Source organism: Rana temporaria, chromosome 7 (genome assembly GCF_905171775.1).
Source record: "Rana temporaria chromosome 7, aRanTem1.1, whole genome shotgun sequence".
NCBI lineage: Eukaryota > Metazoa > Chordata > Amphibia > Anura > Ranidae > Rana > Rana temporaria.
The window spans coordinates 150,961,798-150,983,700 of record NC_053495.1 but is presented as its reverse complement, the minus strand read 5'-3'; the positions used below and the strand labels follow the sequence as shown (position 1 = coordinate 150,983,700).

The following is a 21,903-nucleotide window of genomic DNA, read 5'->3' as shown; positions in this document are numbered from 1 at the left end:
CGTCTCATGTTGTGTCGTCTGCAAAAACTGTATATTATTTCTGAATAAATTAAACAAAATTGGTCCAAAGACATAGCCTTGAGGTACCCCACTTACCACTCCAGACCAGTCTGAGTCTTAAAGCGTGACATATTAGGTATCTATTTACTCAATGTAACATCATCTTTCACATGATACAAAAAAATTGGGGTAAATATTGTGTTTTTTTTAATTCATTATTAAGTGTATTTTTTCCACAAATTTATATATATATATATATATATATATATATATATATACAGTATCTCACAAAAGTGAATACACCCCTCACATTTTTGTAAAGATTTTATTGTTTCTTTTCATGTGACAACACTGAAGAAATTACACATTACTACAATGTAAAGTAGTGAGTGTACATATTGTATAACAGTGTAAATTGACAGTCCCCTCAAAATACCTCAACACAGTCATTAATGTCTAAACCGCTGGCAAAAGTACATCCCTAAGTGAAAATGTCCAAATTGGGCCCAATTAGCCATTTCCCCTCCCCGGTGTCATATGACTTGTTAGTGTTACAAGGTCCCAGGTGTGACTGGGGAGCAGGTGTGTTAAATTTGGGGTTATTGCTATCACTCTCTAATAGTAGTCACTGGAAGTTCAACATGGCACCTCATGGAAAAGAACTCTCTGAGGATCTGAAAAAAAGAATTGTTGCTCTACATAAAGATGGCCTAGGCTATAAGAAGATTACCAAAACCCTGAAACTGAGCTGCAGCATGGTGGCCAAGACCATACAGCGGTTTAACAGGACAGGTTCTACCCCTAACACAGGCCTCGCCATGGTTGACCAAAGAAGTTGAGTGCATGTGCTCAGCGTCATATCCAGAGGTTGTCTCCGGGAATCAAACACATGAGAGTGCTGCCAACATTGCTGCAGAGATTGGGGCAATCTATATGGTCAGCTGGTGGAACTGCAGGCGTCAACTGCAGGCTTCAGTCCCGGGCTCCCCGGGGGGACAGGAGAATCCAGGAAAGCTGCAGGGGGGGCCATGAGCTGCCTGTAAAAGCAATCTGGCGGCTAATTAGCTATCATGAATTAGCCCCTATGATCTCCTTTACATTAAAGAGAATTGCTAGCTAAAAAATATTGATATTGGAATGATGCCTGTAGCTGCAGGCATCATCCTGTTATAAACACTTCAAACTGGCGATCTATGGGTGCATCGTGCAGGCTTAAGTAGTTAAATGATCTCCTATTTTCATGTTTACCTAGGAGACAGCCACATCTCACACCTGAAATCTCTTAAAAATGAGACACTTGCCCTAATTTTAAGTTTAAAATTGTGATAGAAAGGGTTTGTGAGTGAGGTGTATTTCCGCGCCAAAAATTAAATAATTAATAATTATTCACAATGTGAAAAATGTTAACTACTTGAGTGACAAGCTGCTCCTCTGAGTCAAAATATTGAAAAATATTGTGCAATAGGATAAATGTGTGAAAGAGGGCGCTAGTGGGATTATTACCTAACTATTAGGACACCCTCACTGGGAGGGACCCAACGGTAGGCGTGGTAGGTTAAATAGAATTAAACACTCCAGTGAACAAAAACACAACATGAGCTGTATATCAATAACTGAAAGATAAATCAATATAAAGCAAGTACATTGAGATAATATATGCCAAAATAATAATCGCAAATCCTTGTGAGAGTGAAACCAATAAATGTGAATGAATGATTAAGTGTCTCTAAATAAACACTATAATAAGCAGTCCATATGAAGTAGCCTTCCCAAGGAAATTCAATTAGTAATCATGCGATGAGAAGTAAGTGATATTGCAGCCACCACCATCTGTTAAGGCTTCAATCGATGTGCTCTGGTCAAGTAATGCTTTTACCGGATAGCGTGGACCTCTTTAATTAAAAAGAAAGGTCTGCAGAGCTGAGCAGGTATAAGTGCCTGCACACTATTCACCAACTGTTCAGACTGTTATGATGTTTGGACCAATGGTATCGCAGGAATCCATCCACAAAAACAAAAGAGAGCTAATAGTGCATTATTGCTTTATTAAAATGTAAAAACAGAAATGGCTGATTGACCCCTTACTTTGGTGGGTGCCTGCCCGGCACTAGGACTGCATGCGTTATAAATAAGGCTCTGTCTGGATCTTTACAGGCCGCTCGGTGTGGGGTGTCCCAATCGAGTCTGCAGAGTCTATGCGCGGGATCAGCTGGGGAGCGGGGATGTCAGACTGCCTCTGACATATGTTTCGTGGATCTCCACGAAATGACGTGATGACGTGGTGACGTTGAGATCCACGAAACATATGTCGGAGGCAGTCTGACATCCCCGCTCCCCAGCTGATCCCGCGCATAGACTCTGCAGACTCGATTGGGACACCCCACACTGAGCAGCCTGTAAAGATCCAGACAGAGCCTTATTTACAACGCATGCAGTCCTAGTGCCGGGCAGGCACCCACCAAAGTAAGGGGCCAATCAGCCATTTCTGTTTTTACATTTTAATAAAGCAATAATGCACTATTAGCTCTCTTTTGTTTTGGATGGATGGATTCCTGGGATACCATTGGTCCAAACATCATAACAGTCTGAACAGTTGGTGAATAGTGTGCAGGCACTTATACCTGCTCAGCTCTGCAGACCTTTCTTTTTAATCAAAGAGGTCCACGCTATCCGGTAAGAGCATTACTTGACCAGAGCACATCAGGTGATGCCTTAACAGATGGTGGTGGCTGCAATATCACTTACTTCTCATCGCATGATTACTAATTGAATTTCCTTGGGAAGGCTACTTCATATGGACTGCTTATTATAGTGTTTATTTAGAGACACTTAATCATTCATTCACATTTATTGGTTTCACTCTCACAAGGATTTGCGATTATTATTTTGGCATATATTATCTCACTGTACTTGCTTTATATTGATTTATCTTTCAGTTATCGATATACAGCTCATGTTGTGTTTTTGTTCACTGGAGTGTTTAATTCTATTTAACCTACCACGCCTACCGTTGGGTCCCTCCCAGTGAGGGTGTCCTAATAGTTAGATAGAAAGGGTTACATGACAGAAATGCTGAAATCTCTGCCATTGTTATTACAGGCATGGGTTCACCAATTACACACTGCTCACGATCTAGACCAGCTCTTCGACAGCAACGTGAGAATGCCAGGTCCAATAGAAGTCGATCTCCAATTTTGTCCTATTTTTTTGTCCTAATATTTTAAATTTGTCCTGGTATTTTGTCCTAATCTTTCCCCTTTCACTCTTTATATCTATGAAACTAGTAATTGCACATGTAGCTCCAAGATGTTGTTGATCCTTTTATGTTTAACTGTTTTATATGTTTCTTTTTTCTATATGTGTAAACAGCTTCATTCCAAATGGGGTGACAGGCATATTTCTGGCTATGATTGTATAAAGCTATTACTTTGAATTATTGCTGCTCCTTTATACAGTTGTTGGCTTCTCTTATTTGATATTGCAAGTGTTGTATAAAATATAAGGAAAGGCTGGACAGAATCAAAGTTTCATATATTGTACTTTGTTGTTCACTGTATTTTATTTTGTTTTATTCAATAAAAGAATAGTTAAATAAAAAGGCTGCCATGCCCAGACAGGAATGTATCACAGTTTACAATGTGGTTTATAGCTGATCCGCTTTTTGTGAATGTGTTGACGGTTTTTGGTATTGGCTAGAGATTCTGGAAAAAGCATGGTGGTATTGTGTTCACTCAATGTGACTCAAATGAATATTCAATATGACTCATCAATCCCCAAGTTTGTAGTTTGTCTGACCTCATTATCATCACACAGGACATCTATTGCTACTGGGCTGGCAATCCCAGCATGGGGATTCCCTATGCACATATGAAGCTAAAGGAACTTTCCATACCACAAGGGTCCTTCTGTATGCCCTGTAGCAAGTGACTGATTGCTGCGTACAGAACAGTGGAGGTTCACCACCCCCATCTGCTGAATCTCTACACAGGACGGGTTTGCCTGTTTGCGTCCGGCTGGCGCAACAGGCTTCAGGCTTATCTCACTGCATGGAAATGTGAGTTTTACTATTTTTGTTTAATAAATTACAGTTGGTTTTACACTATGAGAGGCATTCTTTTCTTACATGTCAACAACGCTACACGGGTATGAGAGTTGTGGAGACTGTTTGAGGTCTGCTACATTACGAGCGATCGTGGGCTGTGGTCCATTGGAATTTATCCTCATGCTGTATTAGGTCCTTTTTTGGACCAATGCTTCTGGTAAGCAGTATACCTATCTATGGTGGCGGATCTTTTTTGTTTCTTGTTTCTGTGACTTCTTCACAGAATCTAGATCTTGGATTTCACACAGGTGTTTCTGCACCACACCTTGGATGAACTTTACTCACATGAACTCTATTATGTTAATTATTTAAAATTGATGTACATTTATGGACTTTTTGCAGATCTTATCATATGCATGGTTCATTGTTATATGTTACCCATATATATTTCACTTATGCACATGTTGATGCTCCTTCATTGGTAGCATTCACAAATTTACTTGATTTAGCGCAGCTATTATTTTTTCTAGGTTCTTAAGTATACCTCTGTATTTCCTAGATCTGGTTTCCCACACAGGAACAGCTTGTTTTGAGATTGTGTCCTGTCCCTTGACATACATTCCACACCTGCTGTGTTATAACAAAAGAACCCAAACACTTTAGTAGGTGTTTATACTCCGTGAGGGCTACAAATAGTCTGAAAAAAGAGGGAATTTAGACATCGCTTAGATGATTCATTTCATTCAACCAGTGGGTTGAGAAAAAAAATGGCTCAATTGCCCCATCCACACATTTGAGGTGGATGGGAGAATCCTCCCCAATAAGCCTTTGTATTCTGACAATGAGAAGGCTTCCCTGCTGTCACTGGTCAGCACTGCCAGCTAAGGCCAGTGACGCTGATTGAGCGAAAATTTTCAAACAAGGCAGTTGTACAGAATTAGATTGGTCGATTGACTTCTGCACAACCATGCCCCCTATACATGGATCGAACTTTGGCTTATCCCTGCCGAGCCAGCCACATTTCGAACCATGTATGGCCCACTGTAGACTGAACAGTAGTGTATAACAGGCAGATAAAAATGGATATAAGCTGAACAATGTTTTTTTTTTTTTTTTTTTTACTAAATACATTTTTTAGCAATAGATTTTTTTTGTTATGCTAAAATGCTGTAGATTGCACGGCCTCAGGTAATTTTTTTGCATGTTCATACACCCTTTTATCCAAGAAAACTACAATAAACCTACTTTCAAACACTGGCAGCACCTGTAATAGAGCATTAAATCTTCTTTTTACAACTACATAGCTACCTGAGAAGGATTATTGTACTTGCTCAATGGCACTTTTGTATATAATTTTAGAGGATTAGTCACTGGTTCTCCATAATCTGTTTATACTAATAGGTTTAATGATTACCTTTAAATACATTGAAATGTAATGAATAACCACCATTTTCAAATTGTCAGATATATCCTATGGCTTAAGATTACCTTTGACAATCAATGCAAACTGTGTGTGGAGTTTAGCATATGCTTCAAACCATTTCACGCTAAGTATAATATCTGAAAATACAGAATACTTATAATGTCAATTGTGAATCCAATGGTACTTAATAAAATAATAATTAAAAACATGTGTATAAATTGTGAGGGGTGGGTCTGTTTAGGTTAAATTTAAAATGAACAGTGTACCATTTATCTATTTACAATATGCTTATATACTGTATATTGTACAGGATACCGGAGATGGGTCCTGGAAAACAGGTATATATTACCGCTGTTTGGATTGTGGTCCATTTAAGGGGTGAGGGATTCCAGGGTAATCAAAAAAAAGGGGAAAAACTGACATGCAGATCTCCCAGGAATAAATCCTGAAATTTGGAGCCTTGGAAAGATTTTGGGTGGGAAAGAGCCTCCGACCCTGATTACAGGTACTTCAGTCCTGAGAGGGTTAACCCACCTATGAGAGATGTCTGAAGGGGGCATGAAGCAGTCAGCAGGTGTCTGTGAGGTGTTGAGTGGAGTAACATACAGCTGTGTGTTGTGAACTGTCTTGATACTGAGACACTGCTGATGAGCTCTTGCAACATTTCTGGACCCCTGAAGCAGGTAGGAACTTTAAAAACCCTGTGGTGGGACAAGCCTATGCTGTCGGTGAGCCAAAGTATTTTTTGTTGTCTACCAGTATAATGGACTGTTTTGTATTATTTATGCTGAAGTCCAGGGGGCAGATCCACAGAGATCTGCACCGGCGCAGCGTATGGGAGATACGCTACGCCGCTGTAACTTACTTGTTTAAACTTCGAATCCACAAAGAATTTGCGCCGTGCTTAGTCTATCTCTTGCAGCGTAAGGGCGCCTAATTCAAATCGGTGAGTAGCTAATTTGCATACTCGACACGGAAAATGACGAGAACTCCACCCAGCGGACGCCGAAGTATTGCATCTAAGATCCGAAGGCATACGAAGCCATACGCCTGTCGGATCTAACCCAGATGCCGTCGTATCTGGTTTGAGGATTCAAACCAAAGATACGACGTGGGAAATTTGAAAGTTTTCAAAGTTCTTTGTGGATCTGCCCCCAGCTGTTTAATTTTACCTTTTGAAAAAAAAAAAAGCTGTTTGTGTTTACCAATGCGGCTGGCTGGTGGTCAAACTCTCTAAAAGATTACTATATATAGTATAATATATACAATAAGGGCCAGATCCACAAAAGGGATACACAGGTGTATCTACTGATACGCCGTCGTATCCCTGTTTCTATCTATGCGGCTGATTCATAGAATCAGTTACGCATAGATATTCCTAAGATCCGGCAGGTGTAATAGTTTTACACTGTCGGATCTTAGGATGCAGTACCTCGGCCGTCGCTGGGGGCATTTCTCGTCGAAATTCCGTGTTGGGTATGCAAATTAGCACTTACGGAGATCCACAAAGCTTTTTCCCTTCGTTTTTTTTCTGTAAGTGTTAGTTTGCGGTCGCAAAATTAGGGCTGCTTTTACAAAGTGTAAACTTAGTACACCATGTAAAAGTATACCCTTCTTTCCCGCGTCGCTGTCAAATTTAAAAAAAAAAAAACATTTTCCCGCCGCAACTCTTTTTTTTTCTTTTACACCCGTCGCGATACTCAAAACTCGGCGCAACGTAAATCCGCGCAAAGCACGTCGGGAAAATCACGTCGGGAGCATGCGCAGTACGTCCGGCGCGGGAGCGCGCCTAATTTAAATGGGACTCGCCCCATTAGATTGGGCACGCCTTGCGCCGGACAGATTTAAGTTACACCGCTGCAAATTTCTAGGTAAGTGCTTTGTGGATCGGGCACTAACTTGGACAATTTGCGGCAGTGTAACTTAAATGGGAAAAGTTAAGTTACGCCCGCTATTTGTGGATCTGGCCCTATGTTCCTTTTTTAAGTAAGTATTTAACTCCTTTGAGGAGCCATTTTACAATTTACAATTAAAATCAGGGGTGGTGCTTGGGTGTGCTATAGCACCCTAAAAAATTGTCAAAGCCCCCCCATCAGCAGGGGACTCAGGGAAGATGCTCACAGTTTGGAGCCTGGATCTCTTGCTTATCATGATGTCTGCAGGCAGACCCGGCTCCTGATGCTAGCTCAGCTCCCGCCACCAAGCTTACCCCTATGTGTACATCAAACAAGATTGACAACCTTTTTTTCTGCAATCTGTAAATGTTGGGAGAACTCGCCACACAGCAGTCAGATGCACAGGGCTGGATGATGTCATTCCAGCACCTCCATGGGTGGAAGAAAAAAAAATGACTTGGTTCCCCATCAACACAGTCGACAGGGGAAATTCCTTCCACAGTATTAATGTGTTCTGCACTGAGACTTCAAACATTTGTTCTGTGGCTAGCCACACAAGTAGCTAAATTACACAGCTAAGACACACATTACTCCACAAATACATGTGATGTTAGTACTGTAGAACTTGAGGACATATCTACAAAATATTACCTAGGATAAATAACTGTAGTTTCAAAGAATAGGCGTCTCAGTCTTTCTGTGTAAAGCAGCCTTACTATACACAAAAATAGAAAAGCTTTCTCAAATAGGTAGTTTCCAGAAGGGCCGTTAAAAGAGTTACTGGGCCAGATCCACATAGAAATGGATAGGCGCAGCGTATCAGAGATACGCTACGCCGCCGTAACTTACCTGGCGTTCTTTCAAATCCTCAAAGATTCTGCGCCGTAAGTTACGGCGGCGTAGTGTATTTCTGGTGGCGGAATTCAAATCGGTGATTAGGGGGCGTGGTTCATTTAAATGAAGCGCGTCCCCGCCGTGAATGAACTGCGCATGCTCCGTTTTGAAATTTCCCGCCGTGCATTGCGCGAAATGACGTCATTTTTTAAACTTAGACGTGACTTACGTCCATCCCGATTCATGGATCACTTACGCAAAAAAAATAAAAAATTCAAATTTCGACGCGGGAACGACGGCCATACTTAACATGGCAAATCTAACTATACGCTGCAAAATACCAGCTTTAACTATACGCCGAAAAAAGCCGACTAGAGTCTCAGGCTCTTAACATCTCTCTCCGGCCGTCACTGGTGGCCAGGCTGAAGGACTCTTTTTGATTCACGTGGAGTGAGTCCTCCATTCGTTATCTTGGGATAAACCTAACCCCCAAATTCGAACAACTCTATCAAGCTGATTACCCCCCCATTTACGAAAAATTTGAATCGGACCTCAAACAATGGCACCCGCACCAATTATCTTGGTTAGGGAGGATACATTCTGTCAAGATGACCCTACTCCTGAGGCTCCTTTATCTATTGCGTTCTCTCCCGATATCCATTAAGAAGGATCACCTCGCTTTGTTTCAGAGTAAAGTAGTCAAATTCATATGGGGTAACTCGGGCCATCGCCTTGCGAGGCAAACCCTTTTTACCACAACGCATATACAGCAGTCCATTGATTTCAAAGTGCTGCCCTATATGTGGCAATGTAGCTCATGGGGCATTTTGGCGTGTTGCAGTTTTCCAATTTTTTATAGTGCCTTTTGGTGGGTTTGTTCATGTTGCTTTTTTGCAATAACATTTTATTAGGCCTTTTGTACCTTACAGAGGAACAGTTTAACATTAGACCAGGTACAGGTAACATCAGGGCCGGACTTACCATTGGGCTTGACTGGGCTCAAGCCCATGGGCCCCACCCAATAGGGGGCCCCGTACGTTTACGTTGTTTCAATAATATGCCAGTCATTTAAAGTGGTTGTAATGTAAACCCTTGGACACAACATTGTCTTAAAAAATAGCCCATAGCACAGGCAGCTGATCATTTGCATGACGTCACCACACTTGCGCACATTAGCCCCTCTAAACCGGCATTTAAAGCTTGCCGGAATGCAGTCTGTGAGAACTTCCCCTCTGTCTGGCACAGAGGAGAAGTCTCGCAGTGTTTAGCTCCTTCCACTCTTCCTGATGCTCCCCTGTGTGACTAAAGAAGACGTCACAAAAGGGCAGTCAAAGAATACAGCAGCCGCAGACTCAGCAACAAATGGTTACGGTGCATGCGCTAGATTTACATCAGAGACATCTCCTACAGATTTACCAAAACTATAAAATAGGAGGACACACCTATCTATCCAATACCTCTGTATCCAATCAGGCAGACCCTTGCACTACATAGGAGATTGTACAATTGGAGATTTTCCTACCCTCTGGGACGGAAAATATAGATTTTATTAAAAACAGGAGGCGAGTATTATGCTATAATCTTTCTTTACTGTCAACCAGCAGCAAGAGAGTTAATGAAAAGAAAAAACGTTACACAGATGGATATGCAAATGAACATAGGTAGACTGTCCAATCAGGTAACAGAGTACGCTATAAAGGTGAGGTGTAGATGATGCTCTTCCTCTTTCTTGATGATAAACTAGACTGGAAACCACTTGAACTGGAGGCTAATCGGGGTAACTTGAACTGGAAACTTATACTTCAATATGTCATGAAGTCCACCGTATTTAAGCTGAAAAAATAATACATTATGTAAGAACAAGATAAATCTCTAAGGGTAGGGTATTAGGGTGGGATAATACTCGCCTCCTGTTTTTAATAAAATCTATATTTTCCGTCCCAGAGGGTAGGAAAATCTCCAATTTTATGGCAAACAGGAGGCTCATATTATGCTAGTTCAAAGCTGTGTACCCTAGCATTAGATAAACATACAACCTATAGTTATAATGCATTCATAGACACATGAGATTCAGGTTTAAAATAGAAATTCTTAAAGGTGGATTCTGAAGACCAGTTTGCTGTTCGCATTAAATCTGATAGTGAACCACCTGATTGAAATACCTTAGTGGCCATAGCGCCTCTGGTGGAGTGGGCGCCAAATATGGAAATGTCAATGCCTGCTAAATCCATGGTTTGTCTCACCCATCTAGCTAAGGTGGGTGAGGAAACTGGATGGAAGGGTTTGCAGTAGGAAATCAGTAATTGAGATGAGACAGGGTCTCTAAAAGGGTGTGATTTAGTTTCATAGGTTTTTAGACATTGGACTACACAAAGGTTTGGGTTGAAGGGAAAGGCCGGATAGAAGACCGAATGTAAGTTGGTCTTTGTGCGTCTGAAAATGGAAAATGGAACGCCCTGGGGGGAGAATTGTCTACGGGATATATCTAGGGCTTTTACATCCGCTACTCTTTTGAGGGAGATAAGACAAAGTAGTACCGTTAGTTTGAAGGATAGATGTTTAAAAGACAGATTCTCGTTATCGCCCCAGGAGTTAAGAAAATTTAAGAGGATGGAAACATCCCAAGTAGAAAGGTATTTGGGTTTAGGAGGTCTTTTGAATTTTATGCCTTTCATTAATTTGCAATGGATGTTTCCCTATTGGAATAGAATCTACGGGTGAGTGACTCGAGGAAATGGCTGAACGATATACGTTAATAGTTCTGTAGGCCTTGCCGGAAGAGAAAGCGTCAGATAGGAAATTTAACACGTGAGGGAGAGGTGCATGTAAGGGATCCAGATCCCTTTGCATGCACCAATTAGACCAAAGTTTCCAGGCTGATCTGTAAGCTGTTTTGGTTCCTGGAGCCCAGGCTTCTGACAAGATGTCTCTAGATGTCTGCGAAAGTTCTGAGATAATTCCCGATTGCCTGATAACTTCCAGGCTACCAGGGAAAGAACTCCTGAGATTATTAGAGGATGAGGATTCTGAAATGGGTCTAGTAGAATAGAAGGGAATACTGGGAGTAATCGTGGGTAGTCTATGCTCATCTCCAGAGCCTGGGGGAACCATGTTTGGGATGGCCAGTAAGGGGTTATCAGAACTATGTTCGATTCCAGGTAACGTGTCAGGAGAAGAACCCTTGAAATTAGAGTGAAGGGAGGGAAAGCGTAAGATGTTCCTTTCGGCCAAATTTGTAGAAGGGCGTCTGTCCCCAATGCTTCTGGGTCTGGACGCCAACTGAAGTAAGTTGGAATCTGTCTGTTCAGGCGTGATGCAAACAGATCTATTTGTAAAGGACCCCACAGGGAGTTTAGATGTTGAAAGATTGGCTTGTTCAACATCCAATCGCTGGAATCTGTTAGATAACGGGAATTCCAGTCTGCGATGGAATTGGATAGGCCTGGGATGTATTCCGCCTTCAATATAATGTTCTTGTCCAGGCAAAAATGCCAAAAATCCTTTGTCATGTTCGCCAAAGGTTTGGATTTCGTACCTCCTAATCGATTGATGTATTGTACTGCGGATATGTTGTCCATGCGCAGGAGAATACAACAATCGGACCTGTCTCTCGCGAAACTCTTGAGAGCAAATGATCCCGCTAGGAGTTCGAGACAATTGATATGCAACCGAGCTTCGTCTGGAGACCATTTCCCTCCCGTTGTAAGAGGGCCGCAGCGGGCACCCCAGCCTGAGTTGCTTGCATCTGATTCTATTATCAAATCCGGATGTGGATGGAAGATTGTCTTCCCATTCCACATCTGGATGTGAGTCAGCCACCAAAGTAATTCTTCTTTGGTGTCCGGGGTTAGTGTTATCTCGTCGGAATATGCCAGACCGTCTCTTAGATGTTGAGCTTTTAGTCTCTGTAGTGCTCTGTAGTGTAGAGGTGCCGGAAATATCGCTTGAATGGAAGCTGATAATAGACCGACAATCCTTGCAATTGTCCGAAGAGATATTTGACTTTTGTTCAGGACTGAGCGAATCTCTCTTCTGATCGTCTTCAATTTCCTGTTTGGAAGACTCAGAAGGGATAGTTGGGTGTTGACGAGAAAACCCAGAAATTCTACCTCCTTTGAAGGGGTTAAGATGGATTTCTTGTAATTGATTATGAATCCCAGCATGTTCAGAAGGGATATTGTCCATTGAACGTGTAACTGAATGGTCTGAAGTGATTGTGCCATGATCAAAATGTCGTCTAAATATATTATTAGACGAACACCCCTGCTCCTCAGAGCCGCTACTACTGGTTTCAGTAATTTCGTAAAGCACCAGGGGGCAGATGACAGCCCGAACGGGAGACTGGTGAATTGCCATTTCTTGTTTTGCCATAGGAATTGAAGAAATGGTTGGGAATTCTCGTGCATGTGTACAGAAAGGTAGGCATCTTTCAGATCTATTTTGGCCAACCAGTCGTCTTGTGATAAAAGGTCTTTTAACAGGTGAATACCTTCCATTTTGAAATGGCGGTAATGGACGAAATTGTTTAGGTATTTCAGATTTATTACTGGTCTGAAACCTCCGTCCTTCTTTTTGACCAGGAACAGGTTGCTCACAAAACCTGGAGTTTGTAGGGGAACCTGAACTATGGCCCCTTTGGAGTAAAGCTCTTTTATCTCCAGTGAGATGAGCTTTTTGTCCTCTTCTGAGAACCTTATTGGAATAGGGTCCTGACTTAGAGTCGGTAGAGAGGTGAAATCTATCCGGTAACCTAACACGGTGTTCAGAATCCACGCATCTGAGGTTATCATATTCCAACTTTGGAAAAAATACATTATCCTGCCTCCCAAGGGAATTGGGGAAAAACACCTCGGATGGGGATTTACCAAAGGAAGGTCTTGACCTGGGAAAACCGCGATGGCCTCTCGCTCTCCAAGGTCTACCTCTTTGTGGGAAGAAAGGGGATTGTTGATAGGTGTTAACCGGTTGGGCAAAGTGATCTGATCTGGGAGGGCCTCTGGGGAAGTGACCTTCGGTAGAAGGTCTGCGGGGAAATCAGCCCCTACGTTTCCCAGCTCTGGGAAAAACTCTTGGTTGGAAAACCTTTTTGAGTGACGATTGGGCCTTGTCTAGAGATGTAAAGAGAGCCACGTATTTGTTGATCTCTTTTATAAAAGAGTCACCGAAAAGTAGACCCTCGGTGATGGAAGATGGTTGAGATGAAGCAAGATGCATAAGCTGTGGATCCAGCTTCATCAGAATCGATCTTCTTCTTTCGTTAGAGATGGCCGCATTGGCGTTGCCAAATAGCACAAAGGCTCGCTGAGCCCAACCTTTCAGGATATTTAAATCTATCGGGGTGTTAGATGAAACTGCCTCTTCTGTTAAATCCAGAATCTTAGCTAAGGGGCCTAACATGTCTAATAATTTGTCTTGACAGAAGCGAAATGATCTGTCCACACCCTTTTTTGGGTGTTTTCCTGATTTTAGAAGAAATTTTACTAGTGCGGGGTCTAATTCAGGTGTATTGGCTAATTTCTTTGGGAGGGAAGGTCTCGGGCACTCTGCTCTTAACTTACTAGCCTCGTTCTTATCCAATGGTTTCTGGATCCAGAGGCTTAAAAATTTTGTAACTAAGGAATGGGCCACCCATTCTCCTGAACGGGGGTGTTTAATTTGACCTGGGTCGAAATACGGGTCACCAGAGCCGTCTAAGATTGTGTCCTCGGACTCCTCCTTTTCAAGGGGTATACCCTCTTCCGTATCAGAGACATACTCGTATTCAGAGTCTCCTTCCTCTTCCGATAGAGCGTCCTCATTAGAAGAGGAATTGCTGGACGAGGTACGGTAAGAGTCTGGTTTCTGCCTTTTTGAGGCCATTTTTACCCGTTGAACGAGCAACTCCTCCCGGGCAGAGGGTGTAATGTGTGACTTCTTGTCACTAAAAATAGCCTTTCCTTTACTAGAAGGCTTAGAAGATTCACCCTGGTTCTCCATCAGGACCATTCTTTTAGAATGGGAGGGACCGGTATGAGATGCATGATGTCGCTTTTGAGACACTTTACCCCCTTTTTTCAATCCCTGGATCATGTGGGATGTAGAGTCCTCCGCTGACCAATAAATGTCAGATGGGGTAGCAGGTAAAGGTTGCTGGGTAACCTGAGGTTTACTTTGGGACAGGGCCATGACTACCGATTGTGCAATGGAATCATGCATAGAAGATATGGCCGTTTGCATAGCAGAGTGGATGGATTTATCTACTATGGATTGGATTTTTTGGTTTTCCTCAGGGGTATCTGAGGGGGTAACGGTAGTGTGATCTTTATCAGACATAGTGGCTGAAGACAAATTGTCCTGCAAGAGAAAATATAATAGGACAACTAATTAGTATATGCAGTCGAATTATATATATCTGTTTTGTATCAGCAGATAATACACATGTCAGTAAGCGGCATATATATTAAAAGCATATACCTCAAACATACATATATATATTATAATTAATATTCAGACTGCAGCTCAGTGTTTGTAAGTATATATATCTATATATACATATACATCCACAATTAACATACAACTACATGTATATATCAATGAACAAACATAAGTTATTTAACATTAGAAATTGTGAATGCTATGTTTTACCGTATGTGTTACTATGTGTGTGTGTGACAGGCACACAGACACACAGAAGAAAGCATTTCTTGCTTGTGTCCCTGACAGAAACTTTCTGTCAGGGAAACAGCGGTATCGCAGTGTTGCAGTGTCGTGAGGGGAGACACTGTGTGACAGGCTGCGAATCCGCGCGGTACCGCGCACAGCTGATCACCAGCTGAGGAGAAAAATGATAGCCTGTAGTGTCGGGAACCCGTCGGAACGGCCGCGGTAAAGGGACGTGGGTTGTCAGGGTATGAGAGAAATGTTGAAAGCGGGAGTGAATGAAAAAAGGTGAGGAGACACCTGAGGAGATAATGAGTAGGAGAAGGGGGGGGGGATGGGCAGTGGAGGTGCTGATTAAGGATGAAAGTGTGACCCTGCAAAGCTGAGACAAGTGCAGGTTTGCAGGGAAATTCTTTGTCGAATATGAGTATAAATATATATATATATGTAAGAGTTATATATATATATAATCTAAGTATAAGCATAAGCACCTGAGGAGAATTTTTTAAAGTACTTATCTGGCTGGAGCAGCAAGAAAGAGGGAGAGCATCATCTACACCTCACCTTTATAGCGTACTCTGTTACCTGATTGGACAGTCTACCTATGTTCATTTGCATATCCATCTGTGTAACGTTTTTTCTTTTCATTAACTCTCTTGCTGCTGGTTGACAGTAAAGAAAGATTATAGCATAATATGAGCCTCCTGTTTGCCATAAAATCATGTATAATGTATGATAAGCTTTACAGACTTCCAGGGACATACTTCTACCACTTTCAATACTACAACTCTGCTCCACATAAGCTATTATGTGATTGCTTAGCTGCTGCACACTCTGCCAAATGAACAATCTATGCATGAAGAAGGTACAAAACTATCGATGGGTGTGTATTGAGGTAGAAGTTCACTGATATTGTCTGTCTTGGAAAAGCATTTAAATGCAGAGGTGAGCAGGAGTAATCTCCTGGAGGGGATGACAGATGCAGGATGTGTGTTAATAAGGTCAGATGAATAATTTCGCTGTTCAACTCACAGCATGCAAGCTGGTGTTTATCAGTATAAAGGATTTTATGGCCACCAACGAGCACCAGTTAAAGTTGTATTTTTGCAGTGCCAATAATTATGTTGTAGTATTGTACGTGTTTCAGTCAAAAAGTATTTATACAAGACTGCAGTCCTGGCTATAATCTCACAACTGTTATTAACTAAAGTGACTACAGTATAGTATATATAACCCTTTACTGACTGACCTGCAAATCTGTAAGTTTTATGAAAACATTTGAAAGTCACATCTAAATGGCCTAAAATAATACATTGTGTAATGTGTTTAATGTATTGTGTTTCTGTGCATATTTTCTTTCCTAATTCACCTTGGTGAAGACCAAAACCCCCAAAAATTGTTTTTATTTGTAAATTGCCTAATTGTACTGGCTTACTTAGATAAACATACAGCCGTATGATGTTTGAAGGGTCACCCTCCCTTCCTGCTGTCTTCAGGGCTGAAGATCAAATCAGAGAGACAGTGTGAATGCAAGCAGTATCTGCTGTGCTTTTATGTGAAAACCCTCAATACTGTGTGACTAACAATCCTTAACCACTTAAAGCGGAGGTTCACCCATAGAGAACACATTTTCCCCTTAGCTTCATGCTCGTTTTGTCTAGGGGAATCGGCTAGTTGTTTTAAAATATGAGCTGTACTTACGGTTTACGAGATGCATCCTCTCCGTCGCTTCCGGGTATGGGCTGCGGGACTGGGCGTTCCTTCTTGATTGACAGTCTTCCGAGAGGCTTCCGACGGTCGCATCCATCGCGTCACGATTTTCCGAAAGAAGCCGAACGTCGGTGCGCAGGCGCAGTATAGAGCCGCACCGACGTTCGGCTTCTTTCGGCTACTAGTGACGCGATGGATGCGACCGTCGGAAGCCTCTCGGAAGACTGTCAATCAAGAAGGAACGCACGCTCCCGAAGACCCATACCCGGAAGCGACGGAGAGGATGCATCTCGTAAACCGTAAGTACAGCTCATATTTTAAAACAACTAGCCGATTCCCCTAGACAAAACGAGCATTAATCTAGGGGGATTGTTTAAAAAAAAAGATTAATGGGTGAACTCCCGCTTTAAGGCAGGGCTTGACAAATTTGCTTGGAATCTAGGAGCCAGCTAAAAAAGTTAGGAGCCAGGAATGCGCCCCGTCCCGCCGAGCTTGTGTGCAGAAGCGAACGCATACATGAGTAGCGCCCACATATGAAAGTAGTGTTCAAACCACACATGTGAGGTTTTGCCGCGATTGGTAGAGCAAGAGCAATAATTCTAGCCCTAGACCTCCTCTGTAACTCAAAACATGCAACCTGTAGAATTTTTTAAATGTCGCCTATGGAGATTTTAAAGGGTAAAAGTTTGTCGCCATTCCACGAGCAGACGCAATTTTGAAGCGTGACATTTTTGTTGGGTATCAATTTACTTGGCGTAACATTATCTTTCACAATATAAAAAAAATGGGCTAACTTTACTATTGTCTTATTTTTTTATTAAAAAAAGTGTATTGTTTCCCAAAAAAGTGCTCTTGCAAGACTGCTGTGCAAATACGGTGTGACAGAAAGTATTGCAACGACCGCCATTTTATTCTCTAGGGTGATAGAATAAAATATATATATAATGTTTGGGGGTTCTAAGGAAAGGGGAGGAGATAGGCGGACAGTGAAAACAGGCAGGCCATTAGCATTTCTGGTTGTCTTGTCATAACAACAGCCACCACAAGAGGGAGCCAGATTCCAGAAGGAAGTCTAGGACTGCAGAAGGCCGCAAAGCCGAGGCCAAACGCGATCGCACCGGGTGGGGGGGCACACGGAGACAGGATACCCCAGCTGTGCCACCCCAGGTGCCAGGTCACTAATTCTAGACGCAAATGCGACCTGGCGCCCGAGTTTGTCGAGCCCTGGCTTAAGGACCGAGCCTCTTTCTGAGATTTGGTGTTTACAAGTTAAATGCATTTTTTTTTTGCTAGAAAATGTATTAGAACACCCAAACATTATATATTTTTTCTAACACCCTAGAGAATAAAATGGCGGTCGTTGCAATACTTTCAGTGCTGCATGACTGAGCAATAGCCAGTTAAAGTAGCACAGTACTGAATAGTAAAAAATGGCCTGGTCATGAAGGGGTAAAAGCTTCCAGAGGTCAAGTGGTTAAATTATGTTTTTATTCTGTGGTGCTCAGATACAGTTTAGTTCTGCCTTCAGTGAAGACTCTTGACTACAACACAGCAGCATGATAGAGGGCCAGAACTAGGAACTTCAGATTGATTTGCTTCCATGACAGAAGTACTGGACTGGGCTATGCTGCCCATATACAGACCAAACAGTGTCATTGTTTGCTAGAACACTAGCAAAACACATCGTTTTGCTCGTCGAGTTCCTTGTGAAGCCGCCGAGGATCTCGGCGAGCCAAGTTTCCTCATTGACTAACGAGGAAATAGAGAACATGTTCTCTATTTGGCCCGACGAGATCCTCGTCGGTTTCCTCGGCCGAAAGTGTACACACGACCGGGTTTCTCGGCAGAATACGGCTCCGATCGAGTTTCTGGCTGAATTCTGCCGAGAAACTTGGTCGTGTGTACGGGGCCTGAGGGTGGGCTTGTGCTAGATACTGCAGGGGGTGACATGGAGAGCACAGGCTGCCCCTGCTGACCCGAAAACTCCAATTTGTGCAAGTCATAGAAATTAGTAACCTTATGACAGTAAGTCATATGGGATTTGGGAGGTTTGCTAGACTAAACCATAAATAATTAACACAAAGTAATGCTGAGAGAAGCATAGAGAATTTCACTATTACAAAACTATTCACAACCTTTGTAACATATTACAGTGCCCTTCATAAAGTTGTGATGTAACAACTTACTCTATCTGTGACATTTTGCAATGTTCTAAATCATGCTAAATATGCAGTTAACCTGCCTGGCGGTCTTCCCGAGTCTGACACGGGGTTAGATTTTCCTGCTGCGAGCGGAAACCCCGTGTCAGACTCGGGCTTGCCTCGCTAGATCCACAGGCATGTTTTACTTACCTTGTCCCTGGATCCAGCGATGCCACCGCGCTGTGTGAGCGAGCAGGACCTCGCTCGATTCACACAGTGCCTCCGTGTGACGCCGATCTCCGTTCCCTGCGACGTTACGACGCACGGGGACGGAGAACGGCGCCAAATTCAAAAAAGTAAACAAACACCTTACATACAGTATACTGTAATCTTATAGATTACAGTACTGTATGTAAAAAAAACACACCCCCCCTGTCCCTAGTGGTCTGTCCTGTGTCATGCATGTCATTTTATATAATAAAAACGTTTCTTTCTCCCTGCAAACTGTAGATTGTCCATAGCAACCAAAAGTGTCCCTTTATGTCAAAAATAGTTTTAGATCAGCTAAAAAACAGCGATAATAAATTATAATCACTTGCAGAATTGTGCGATAGCGATTTGTGGGGAAATTCGTCATAAAAAAAAAAAAATAATGACAGCAACAATTCTGCAACTGAGCAAATTTCAGTGATTTTGATTTGATTACATTATTGAATAATTTTTATTATAATTATATTATTATTTGTTATAATTATTTATAATTATTTATTATATTATAATTTATAATTTTGTTTTTAAAAAAATGTCATACCCGGGATGCCTATTAGAAGCTTGTTTGGTCAGATTTAAGTGAGTTATTTCTAAAAATTACAGACCTACAATATAAAACGCCAAATTTCCTTGCAAATAATGGTACCGCTTTTAGCATGTTTTTTCTGACAGAATCATACCGCCAGGGAGGTTAAGATCCGACGGCGTAAGAGACTTACGCCGGTCGGATCTAATAGAAATCTATGCGTAACTGATTCTAAGAATCAGGCGCATAGATACGACCGCTCAGACTCAGAGATACTACGGCGTATCTGGACATACGCCGTCGTATCTCCTTTGAGAATCTGGGCCATTTTGTTTTTTTCAAAATTAACGCTCTTTTTTTGTTTATAGCACAAAAAATAAAAACCGCACAGGCGATCAAATACCACCAAAAGAAAGCTATATTTGTGGGAAAAAAAGGACGTACATTTTGCTGGGAGCCACGTCGCACGACCGCGCAATTGTCAGTTAAAGCGACGCAGTGCCGGAAGCTAAAATTTCGCCTGGGCAGGAAGGGGGTATACGTGCACAGTAAGCAAGTGGTTAATATTCGATTTCTCCCAGGCAATGATGAAGGTGCTCTGCGCTAAAGGTACCCCCATTTTTCCTTTTTAATAGCACTTGTGTATGTGATTGGGAATTCAATAAGCATCTAGCTTTATCATATTTACTAAGTAAACATTCTCAATCTCTACTCCTTCAGTAAATCCTTAATGCTGAGAAATGTAACTGAAATCTCCATGCCTAAATACAATAATTGGCTTGTCTGTACTTAAATGAATGAATGCTACTGGTGAAAGAAAGTAAATAAATACCTTAGCATGTGAACACACTGGCAGTTTGGCAGGCAGTTGTCTTGTTCTTTAAAAGGAGGAGACTGCTGGGGTTTTTTTTTCTGTATTTGTTCATAGAAGTAGTGAAGACAATATTGGCATATTGCAAACTAAATAGTGAGAACCATATAGACCTCCTGCTGTTAGCTTAGAACTAAGCAGAAAAAAGAAAAGCAAAACCTCAGGCAACAGCAGCGAACTGTAAGTAACACAGAAAGCACATTAAATCATTGCAGTTTATCAAGCTAACAAATCCAAGCAGACCAAGAGGTATTGAGATCATTTCCCATGACTGCTGCTAATGCTATTTATATGTTTCTGCTACAATCTCTACACTGTGCTTTATTTGATGGTGGTCAACTTGTTAACTATAGAAGGTCTAAGGTGCGTCCTCTGATGCATACTGAGGGATGCACAGTAGCTCCGTAATTCTGCTTTTATTAACCCCTTCATGACAGAGGGTAAAACAAATCTTAATGCCTGAACACAGTTTTGCAACTTTGATATGTGTTAATAAAACTGTATATATCATTGCAACTACTATCCAGGTGAATTATAACAGTTTTTTTCCCCCAGAACAAACTGGACTTTCATTTGGTGGTTAATAGTAATGAATATCTCCTGATTTTTTTTTTATATATATTTATTAAAGGAACACTGGCATAAAATAGTAGATTTCACTGTGATCGTCAGGAGTAGCATAATTTATTTTGAGTTGTTCTTTGGCAATAGGCTATGGCAATTGCAAGAAGAAATACAGCTCAATTTATATAGATAGATAGATAGATAGATAGATAGATAGATAGATAGATAGATAGATAGATAGATAGATAGATAGATACAGTATATACACACTTTGGCCCAAATTCACGTAGAGCGGCACAAATTAAGTTACTCAAAATGTATGTCATTTAAGTTACGGCGCCTTAATTTTGTGTCGTAAGTGCCGTATCCACAGCGCATTTGCGCCCAAAATTGCACACGCGTAACTTAAATCCCGAGGCGTAAGGCGGGGTTATTGCAAGTGGGAAGGAAGTGGGCGTGCTCCATTGTAATGAGCCGTGACCCCATGCAAATGAAGGGCCGGCCGTACTGCGCATGCGCGCACGAATCTGCACCTCACTGGGCATGTGCAGAACTCGGCTCGGCGCAATCAGTGAGATAGGTAAAAGGCCAAGCGTACTTAGTTTGAGAATCGCCCTGTGTATAAATAGCCTCAGACAAACACACTTCCCTTGCAAAAGTACATCCCTGTGTTCCCCTTTCCTAGAGCAAGTTGCTTTTGCTCTGTTGTCTGTTGGTGTGTGTTGGTGAGTTTAGTGTTAGGCAAAAGATTTGGAGGAGTAGTAGAGTGTAGTAGCTGTGTTTTTTTTTCTGTTTGTTTTTTCTGATTGTTTTTTTTCTGAGTGTATTTTCTGTTTGTTTTTTCGGTGTTTGTTTTTGAATTTGTATTAGCTGTCTGCTTGTGTGGTTTGATTTTTGTGTGTGTTTGTTCTGTGAGTATTTGTGTTTGTTTGTTGTGTGAGTATTTGTGTATGTTTGTTGTGTTTGTTTTTTGTTGGTGCTGAGTGTT

The 21,903-nt window shown here is 41.8% G+C and overlaps 1 protein-coding gene across 2 annotated transcripts in view; it reads left to right on the top strand.

Annotated features, from left to right (window-relative positions):
- The first annotated feature begins 3,990 nt into the window (after positions 1–3,990).
- The window catches only part of LOC120945762 (dimethylaniline monooxygenase [N-oxide-forming] 3-like), a 99,276-nt gene continuing 81,363 nt past the window's right edge, over positions 3,991–21,903 (top strand). Inside the window, exon 1 of one of the 2 annotated variants that reach the window (XM_040360143.1) lies at positions 3,991–4,054. The gene's annotated coding sequence lies outside the window, so the exon portion shown is untranslated. Of the gene's footprint in view, positions 4,055–20,375; positions 20,532–21,903 lie in introns of those variants that run through there. The other variant, XM_040360142.1, reaches the window with a different exon arrangement.